This window comes from Anabrus simplex, chromosome 6 (assembly GCF_040414725.1).
Source record: "Anabrus simplex isolate iqAnaSimp1 chromosome 6, ASM4041472v1, whole genome shotgun sequence".
Classification (NCBI taxonomy): Eukaryota; Metazoa; Arthropoda; class Insecta; order Orthoptera; family Tettigoniidae; genus Anabrus; species Anabrus simplex.
The window spans coordinates 23996249-24006320 of record NC_090270.1 but is presented as its reverse complement, the minus strand read 5'-3'; the positions used below and the strand labels follow the sequence as shown (position 1 = coordinate 24006320).

At 40.8% G+C, this 10072-nt stretch overlaps 1 pseudogene; it reads right to left on the bottom strand.

Annotated features, from left to right (window-relative positions):
• Nucleotides 1-6372: 6372 nt before the first annotated feature.
• The window catches only part of LOC137501277 (piggyBac transposable element-derived protein 3-like), a 30389-nt pseudogene continuing 26689 nt past the window's right edge, over nucleotides 6373-10072 (bottom strand).

Here is a 10072-nt window from a genome sequence, read left to right as displayed (position 1 = left end):
CTAGCAGGAAAGTGTTCGTTTTCTAAGGCTGAGCTGATATTTATGTCGGGAGGCAGAGTGCGCCACCTAACAATAACGACATCGAATGTCTAAATGTTGACCATCTGGCACAAATCTGCAATCCTAGGTGGTGATTATTGTTTTAAGAGGAAGTAAAATTAGGCAACCATCCTCTATATAACACTAATCAGAGAGAAAAAATGGAAGGGGTCCGACACTTCGAAAAATGAAGGTATCGGCCAAAGGAAGACAAGGGCCGCGAAGGGTATGAAAATTAAAGACTCCCTAGGCCTCGCAATCCTAATACCCTCGGGGTCTGCAAAAACAAGAGCTGACCAAGGCAGGTCGGATAGGATAGATGGAAGTGAGGAGCCTGGCACAAGTAAGTGGAACCAATGCCCGGACTCAGCTGAGGTCCCCGTGGTCGCCAATCCACACTCCAAAGTTCAGAGCCCATGAAGCCCCTTTTAGTCGCCTCTTACGACAGGCAGGGGATACCGTGGGTGTTATTCTACCGCCCCCACCCATAGGGAGTGCAATCCTAGGGTCACATTCACCCTGTGGTCTACGGAGACAGCAGATGCTCTGGTTAGACACGTGCGGCATATGTCCTAGAGGAATGTGAAGTAATAATAATGGTTTTTCAGGTGGAGATGTGCACGAAAATTCATTGGTTTTCTCAATTCTCTGCAAATTGGACATTATTTGAGTTACAATCATGAAACGTTGCGCACTGTTTTAAAATGCATTGTTCTGAGCTATAAATATTAATCAGGTAATTTAGATAAAATGTTTTTGAAAAAATTTCAAATTTGAATTTTGGTTGTATTGTGTACCTTTTCCTCAGCAACGCCGAGGTCCTGGACCTTGACATTTTTTAGTGAATTCTCAGAACTTGGTTATTTGATGCCTGCATATGTTTTTAATTGCATGCCTATTTCGATTTTTGAAAACAAAAACTTATCACTTTGAAAACTTCAAAGAAAATACATATATATTAACCTTCAATATCCATGTTTTGTAATCTTCTTGTAATTTCTGCCTATCAAGTATCATATTGATGCCTTTAGTAGTTCCAGAGAAAAGGGTACCTTTCTCATGGAAAAAGGAAGTCTAGGAAGTGACAATTGAATTTCAGAACACAAAACCTCGCTCAAATGAAAACAAACTTTCCGCTGTAATCAACACCTCCTAGATAATAAGGCCTAACAACAGCGTGGTGACGTCACGCTACGGAGGCGATGGCAATGCAGGGAAACGCGGAACATGGTTAAACACAGACATGATTTTAATATTTTTGCCAATGAAATCATTTATTTACTAACAAATAGCATTTAAATTTTAAAGTATACTGAATTATACTGTCGTTATTACCGTATTTTAGTGACTCTGTCACTAAATATAAAGAGCAAACAGTTGTAAAACACGACAGCATCTTGCAATGTTAACTTACTTGGGCCGAATTGTTAACAGCACAACAGGATGTTACAAACACATTTCAATTTAAATAGGCATTACATGATCTTAAAAGAAAACTAACACGTATAATATTAGCATAGGCCTAACATCTAAGCTGATGTAGCATCACTGGCAGTATTTGCACATGAGCCTACAATGTTTCCTCCCTTGAAGTTCATGTATGGTGTAATGAGATTTCACCTACCGTCGATGTTACCAATTTGTCATTCTGTTCGAAACCTTGAACTTTATGTTTTATGTATTCCAGAAAGTATGTAAGTTTCTATCCTAATATTGGACTACCATTCGGACTAGAGCCTACTCTTTTAAAAGTATTGACATGTGGCAACATTAAATTGCTACTATGTCTCATAAATTTGTAAAAATCGTACGACGCAACAGCCCTGAAGTGCTTGGCCTTGGCTCTGCTCAGCCAGAAGGCCTGCAGATTACGAGGTGTCATGTGTTCGGCAGGACGAATTCTCTCGGCCGTTATTCTTGGCTTTCTAGACCAGGGCCCCTATCTCACCGTACGATAACTCGCAAATGTAATCACGTAGGCTGAGTGGACCTCGAACCAGCCCTCAGATCTAGGTAAAAATCCCTAACTTGGCCGGGAATCGAACTCGGGGCTTCCGGGTAAGAGGCAGGCATTATATCCCTTCACCACGGGGTCGGCCGTAAATTTGTAAACATGAGGAGATATCAGGCAGAAGGTTGAACAAATAACAATAAAATCATGCACATACTCCTTTATGAACTAAGAAATGTTTTAACTGCGACTATTAAATTAACTGTGGGGACATCATCCTCAGTGTTCAATTCAACAACTAGGACTAGAATTAACTTATTTCTTGAATCTTTCTACACATTGTTACAGTCATTCCTTGTAATGCAGCTATGATGTTTTGTAACTAAAGAATATACCGCATTTGTATTAGTAATTTTGTTCACATATACATTAGAAATATTTTATACTTGAATAAAACCCGTTTAGAATAAATGCCCTGTCTTATTAGATATGCTATGCAGTATGGTTGCCTTGATGTATCGACGTACAGAAAAATTACTTACGTAGCCTTCATCACAGTACAACAACCATCAGGCACGGTAACATGTTTATTGTACTTTTCAGCTGTGTAAGAGTGTGGATTGAAATTCTGTGTACGGTATGAGATATGTACTATCTTCAATGGCTCTGTTTATTGCTTCTCTTTCTATTCTACTTTTTTGCCTGGTTCTTCTCTTCACCTGCCAGAATGTGACGATAAATATGATGGGCAGTTCGGAAAGACATAAGGCACTGCATTCTCTGACAATCATAGTCTTGGAAGAGAAGTAGTTAAAAAGTTTTTCTTGAGGATCAGTACCAGTTATTTCCCATAAAATATCACCGACTTTGAAATGTCTGTGGCATACCTGTAAAATAATGTATCACCGTGAGCGAAATTCATGCATTTACAGAGTGAATCGGCCTACACCAGCAGCTCTTGTAGGTGGTATGTTTTAATGCGTATAATAAAAATAAAAATAAATAATACAGTTGAAATAATTTATTCCATGATTGTGAGCTAACATAACCTTATATCACTGAATAGTAAATATGCCTACATATCACCAGCTGTTGCGTGTAGTTAAATACGTCATAGGTCTATGCTCATTATGATTGTGTGAGAATGTATTAATAATAGTTACTCACCACTGAGTTATTAGTAAATCTGTATTCTTGTCTTGGAATTGCATGTAAACATATCTGCCGCATAACCTCGTCTTTCGGAAACTTAATGCATGCACTTCGTTATCACTGTCGCATTTCTCCTTACAGTTGAGTACCCAACACATCAGTACCATTACGTACAACGGTATTAGCAATTGGCACCATTAAACGAATTAAAACTCTTCTGATTTCAGCGTTACATGGCCAAACTCATTGCTGTGTTATTACTGAAAAGGTTCAAGCTTGCCCGCCGATGCTGACGTCACAGTACATTCCCAGAACGGTTGTGAGGCCTTATATCTAGGAGGTGTTGCTGTAATCACCATGTTTGACCAACCGGAAATGACGATTCACAGCCTTATTCAATACTCCTGAGTGTGATACTGTCAACTGCCTGACAAAACAGTGGTAAAAAGTTCAGCGAAAATGATAGTTTTGAAGATTTCGTGCATTTGTCCCCTTAAACCTTACGTTTACAAAGCTGAAAACAGTTACAGATATGCTGTTTAATTTAATGTCTCTGCAAACATTTTTCTATAGAACGCTGTGCTGCCGGAATCGATTAGAAGAGGAACACTGGAACCCGAGGCAAGATAAAGTCTTAAGTGCTTTTGTTAAAAGGAAAGTTTGTTGTTGAGTTCACGATACTGTCTGATGTTTCTCTAATTAAATTAAGATTGTTCTTTCAAAATATGGTTCGTGCAATAATCTGTAGCGTGTGCTCGTCACAAAGGAGGTAAAGCAGGTAATTAATATTCAGAGGCGGAATCCACTTGTGCGCGCTGCCGACATTAAGACTGCCAAAGTACGGTATTGTTCACTCTGCCAGACGTCACCCGAGCTGCCTGCTCGAATGTGACACAAGGAACGGGATTAACTACTTGATAGTGAGAAGTGTTCACTTCAACAGAGACTGTTAGACCATATATTCTACTAACAAGGGACATGTTCTAGATCTAACACTCTGGTTCCATTCAAAATGTGTACGCTGGTAGCTGACCTAGTGTACGGTACATTCCTTAAGCGAAAACCATATGTGACCAGATTAATATTTAATGCTGTTTTAACACGGATATGTTTTTGCGTTGTGAGTCTATCTGGAGTCCGCCTCTATGGTGTAGTGCTTAGCGTGATTACCTGCAACCCCCGGAGGTCCGGGGTCGATTCCCGGCTCTGCCACGGAATTTGAAAAGTGGTACGAGGGCTGGAACGGGGTCCACTCAGCCTCGGGAGGTCAACTGAGTAGAGGTGGGTTTGATTCCCACCTCAGCCATCCTCGAAGTGGTTTTCCGTGACTTCCACCTTCTCCTGCAGGCGAATGCCGGGATGGTACCTAACTTAGGGCCACGGGGGCTTCCTTCCCTCTTCCTTGTCTATCCCTTCCGATCTTCCCATCGCCACACAAGGCCCCTGTTCAGCATAGCAGGTGAGGCCGCCTGGGCGATGTACTGGTCCTCCTCCCCAGTTGTATCCCCGACCCGAGGTCTCACGCTCCAGGACACTGCACTCGAGGCGGTAGAGGTGGAATCCCTCGCTGAGTCCGACGGAAAAGCCAACCCTGGAGGGCAAACATATTAAGAAGGAAAAGAGGAAGAAGAGTCTATGTGGAATTAGAAACATCAATTTACCGACACCATTGCAACCATGGTACTACACTTCATCTATTATGTACACTACGTCAGTCATCTTATCACTGAGCGCCTTCTTCGCGTAACTAAGAGCATGAGAAAATCTCGTATCAAGTGAACAATGTTCGACTTCTCAATCCAGAATTAAAATCCTTCAACTGGCAAGAAAACGAACCCAAGGCCTTGGAACAAAAGACAGGCATGCTGCCTCTAATAATAATCGTAAACATGATGCGTGAGACCCGTATGGCCACGTATTGCGTAGAGAAGGTTGCTCTATTCTACAGACGGGACTTCGCATCATGTGGCCACGTGGTTTGCCCAAGAAGACATGCGCTATGTTCATCTTGTTCCAAATAACATAGAGGGGCTGCAGTGTCTTGATCCGGTCGTGGCCAAGGCTGCGCGTCCAGGCTGTCAGCAGCAAAAGTGTGGACGACAATGGACTATTCTCCCGCCACAACCGGAATTTATTTTGCACTCAAACACAATATTCAGCCACAGGAAGAACTTTATCTTGAAGTCCCCTCTTCTACTCAAGCCATATAGGGCTGCTCTGTTATCAAGATGCGCACAAATCAAGCCCAGCTACTATGATTTTAAATTGCCATGATCACGGTCATAATCAGTAGTAGCACTTTTATCCTAAGAAGATACAAGTTTTAGGAATACAAATACAAGTGTACCTGAGTGCTTGCAAATATTAATTGCCATACACGACCAGCCTGATTTTACCCAGTATGATGTTTTAACCCATATATGCCCAACTTTTTTTTTCGGTTTGAATATCTTCCACCTTCACACAAAATGGTCAAATGGATGCACTGATGTTGTAAAAAAATGAAAAATAAGTTGTTCCCTAATCCAGTCGTGAGGAAAGGGCCGCCCCATAAATGGGGCGATGGGCATGGGAGGGTACATGTAAAGCAAATTACTTTCCCTTTCGACTAGAAGTTTACTACGTTCACACATTCAATTATATCACAAGAAATACAAATACAAAATATAAAACTTGTCAAATAAACAAAGAATAGTGTTCCAAGCTAGAGAGATTGCTAAATTATTTCTATTTGTCACCATTATACACGTAAACACAAAAGAACGTTTGATAGATATCACTTGCTTTATGTTACCTTACAATGGAACTTCTGAAAGCAATTAGCATGGCAGCCCACATCACATTTTCTACATTTCTTGGTAGTGTTCTTATGGCATTCTGCACATCGAATCTGGGTTGGGTTTGATATTATTATATCCCCAACACCATCCAACCGCACTTCATCCTGCACGCACTGTTTCACAGGTTTCAGAGGTGTACCAATTGCAGGACGATTGGTGCATTTTCCTAGGTAACATTGGACACTATAACGTATGAAGCCCAAAAAATCACAAGCGCATTTATCCATTCCTGCAGGAGTCATCCTATACAGCTAGTATGCATTATTGATACTGCAGCTCAACGGGAACAGTATAAGCTGCCAGTACCATTTTTTCATCCTTATACCAGGCCGATCAGCTGGTCCACTCCTCCCATATATAGATAATACTGAGCAGCAAGCTCTACCTGTCTTACGGATATCCTCTTTCTTTCCTTGGAACTCCAACAACTCCATATGCCCATCGGCGAAACACTGTTCTCTTGGATGCCAGAGTTACAATATTATTGTCGTTGAAACTCATGAGAGTTGTTACCGAGTTTACATCTGTGATTTGGTCATAACTACCTTGTGGAAGCTTTTTCATTACAGCAGGGTCCTGGAGAGGGGCCTTTTCAATACGATTATTACGAATCGTGCCAGTGCAGTCATGACCACTTCTTCCTAGTTTTGATAAGAGAGGCAGGGATGTAAAGTAGTTATCAGTAAATATACTATATGCCGAAACTTGAGTCAGTTTATTCACCATGTCTACAACTACTGATCCTCCTACACCCAGGTCAGGGTTTGTGTTACCTGTAGGGGCACCTTGATAAGGCTCAGCTTTAACAAGGTACCCTAATCGCGAACACATAGACCACACTTTGAAGCCGAGTTTGGGTGTGCTGTTTGGTTCCATCTTTTCCAAAGTATGGGACCATGGATTCATCAATGCTCAAGTACGCATCTTTAGGAAAGAATTTTAACCATTTTTCACTTTACATGATCCCAAAGTGGGTGCACTTTTGCGAATTTATCATTGGTATTTAGAGTGTTATTATCAGAAATGTGTATGTAGCGAAGTAATTATTCAAATCTATTCCTTGAAATAGCACCTGCGACCCCGGGATGGTAGGTATCAGCACCTGAATCCCAGTAGAGACGATGCCTGGCAACAATACAATGTCCACTCAAAAGTAATATGGCAATAAGTAACCTGATGTCATTAACTTCAACATCAAATTTATGGTTACCTTTGAACATGGCATATCGTTTTGACTCATTAACAATGGCATTTATTATTTGGTCATACTAGAATCGTTCGAAAAGTTCTTGTTGTATTTGTATTGTTTGTGTTTAAAAATTCTGGCCTTGTCCATTCACGTTCAGGTTTAGTGGGTATATCAACATGTTCCCACTTACGTGTTGGTGGCAATGTTTACTTTTTTCGGGGAGGTGATAACATGTAGTTATCACTAGAAATAGCTGAAGATGCAGTCTGTTCATTGTGACTACCTGATGATGCTACTTGGTCAGCACAGCTAGTTGTATCTTCCCGAATCTCAGGTACTCCCAATACCACTTCCTCAAATCCATTTTCAGTAACGACAGTAGCCCGGAGCTCTCCCTCAGCCCGAAGTTGGTTCCCAGATAGATGATTGATGTTTCCATCTTCGTCACCACTTTCTTCATCACTATGAAGATGATTTTACGGGGGACAAGTGTATATTGTAGCACTTGCAAATTGTTGGTCGTCACTCTCAAGAATCGCCAAGATTTCATCGATGGTCGACCTAAAATATTATAAGAAACACGTGAAAATATTTTAACGATATATCTACAGTAGGTAACAATACTGATATAATGCAGATGGAAGCCTACAATCATTTGTATTTTTACAACATTTTTGCTGGATTACTCGACGCATATTGTGTTTTATAACCAGTTAAGGCGTAGGATAGGGAATCTGTAACTTGTGTATATCTACATATCATACCACAAAGTATTTTAGTCAGTAGAACGTAAGCTGCCGTAAAGATTGTATCATAAAGTATGGTGTACCCGCCCATGCCCACTGCCCCATTTTTGGGGCATTGAAAGAAATGACTGGAAACAGTACTCAAATTACAAATAACCACCTATATTCTATTACCGCAACATTATGCAAGTTATATATCATAAGGAATCACACAATCATATTAATAATTATCAATAATAATTAAAATACTTACTTGTTCTCGGAGGTCATGTTGCATGTTCACAATGAGCTGTAGTCAACAACGAATAACTGTTCTGTTGAAGCAGCTGTGTGTTGGCAGGGACCCAGGTCTTATCCACCAATGCCAACCCTCTTGAAATATAATATGAAACTTACCTCAAGAAGAAATTCCTTGAAATATAAAAATAAAATTCTAGCTGCCCCAAAAATGGGGCGGTGGGCATATATGGGTTAATGACACAACACAAATGTCAATCTCACTCAAGTGCTTATTTTATCTAAACAAGTACCTTCTTTTAATAGTTATTTTAATGTTAGAAGCCACTTTATGTAGCATTTTAAGTTTAGCCTTAAGTCTAGTCTACCTCTTTAACTTTAATTTTAAGTTGATAAAGGGCAGCCATGTTAACGGTTGTCAAAAAGCGAGCTGGAGTGAGAACACGATGAGGTGACAGGGAAATTCCGCGTGGCAGTTGATCATGGTAAGTTTTAAGAAATGAAATGTTAGATTCTCGCTTTCAAGAATGCCAGCCGTATGCTTGCGTATGTATGGTAATTGATAATGTTCCCTTTTTTCGACTTATCATAAATGATTATTTCTTGGCAGCCTGTTTATCTTTTGACCCTGAGAGCTCATTTTTGTTTCCAGCTGTTGTTGGTGTGTGATTCACTGAAGTGATATTCAGGTTCTTTCTTTGTTTTCTCCATAATGGTCCTGAAGGCTGTGTGTCACCCTTGATGACTTGTGCTTGGGCATCATTTTGATGCAGGTCTATTTCAGACAAACGTACACCAAGCGTAGTAACAACAGTATTTTACAGCTTTTTGTGAAATTTATAAAGCGTTTATTGTAGAGGTCAGTCGCAATATTATTTAAAAATAGGCTACAGCTCATAATGGACAATTTTCAAGGTTGCGTTTCGCCTAGTAAACCAAGCACCGAACGAGATAACCTTCGCACATCTGTAAACTTGTTGTGATGGTGATCGTAGTGGCGGTGGTGATTATTATTTTAAGAGGAAATACAGCTGTTGACACCAAAGGAAAAAAATGGAAATGGAAGGGGGCCGATCCTTCGATAACACTGAATGTGTCTGCCATAAAGAGACAAATGCCATGAAGGGCATGTACTGTAAATGAAAGACTCGCTAGTATTCGCAAACCTAATTCCATCGGGGTCGGAAAAGAACAAGAGTTGACCAAGGAAGGTCGTATAGGATAGATGAAAATGAGGAGCCTGGCATAAGTAAGTGGAAGGAATGCCTGGACTCAGATAAGGAACCTATGGTCGCCAACCCACGCCCCCAGTGGGGCCCCTTTCAGTCGCCTCTTACGACAGGTAGGGGTTTCCATGGTTCTTGTTCTACGCCCCAACCGCAGGGGGTGCTATGAGCTTGCATTCGGGAGATAGTGGGTTCGAATCCCACCGCGACAGTACTCAAGATGGTTTTCCTTGGTTTCCCATTTTCACACCATGCTGTAGATTAATTAAGGCCCTGGCCGCCACCTTCCCATTCCTAGCGCTTTTCCATCTCTTCGTTGCCGGAAATGTTCGATGTGCTAGTGCGACGTTAAACAAGTAGCAAAAAAAAGTCATTCCAATACGATACCGTAAGGAGAAATAATGATGTGTCCCCTACATTAAACCATTATAGTGCTACTCATGGGGATGCAATACGTTTAAAAATATGTTCAGATTGAGGTTGTAAGTTATCGTAAGTCCCTTTCGTTTTAAGAATTTCTGTCATAAATACTCATCCACATCCACGGTTTTTATTGTAATTTACGTTTAACCACAACAACCAAGCAGGGTTTCGATTTCGTGGCCTCTTCGTATGCCACTGTATGACTATTGTCCTTATGTCCTTTTCAAACTACCCTACAATCAGCTGATCGCGATGCTGGCCTCGCGTCC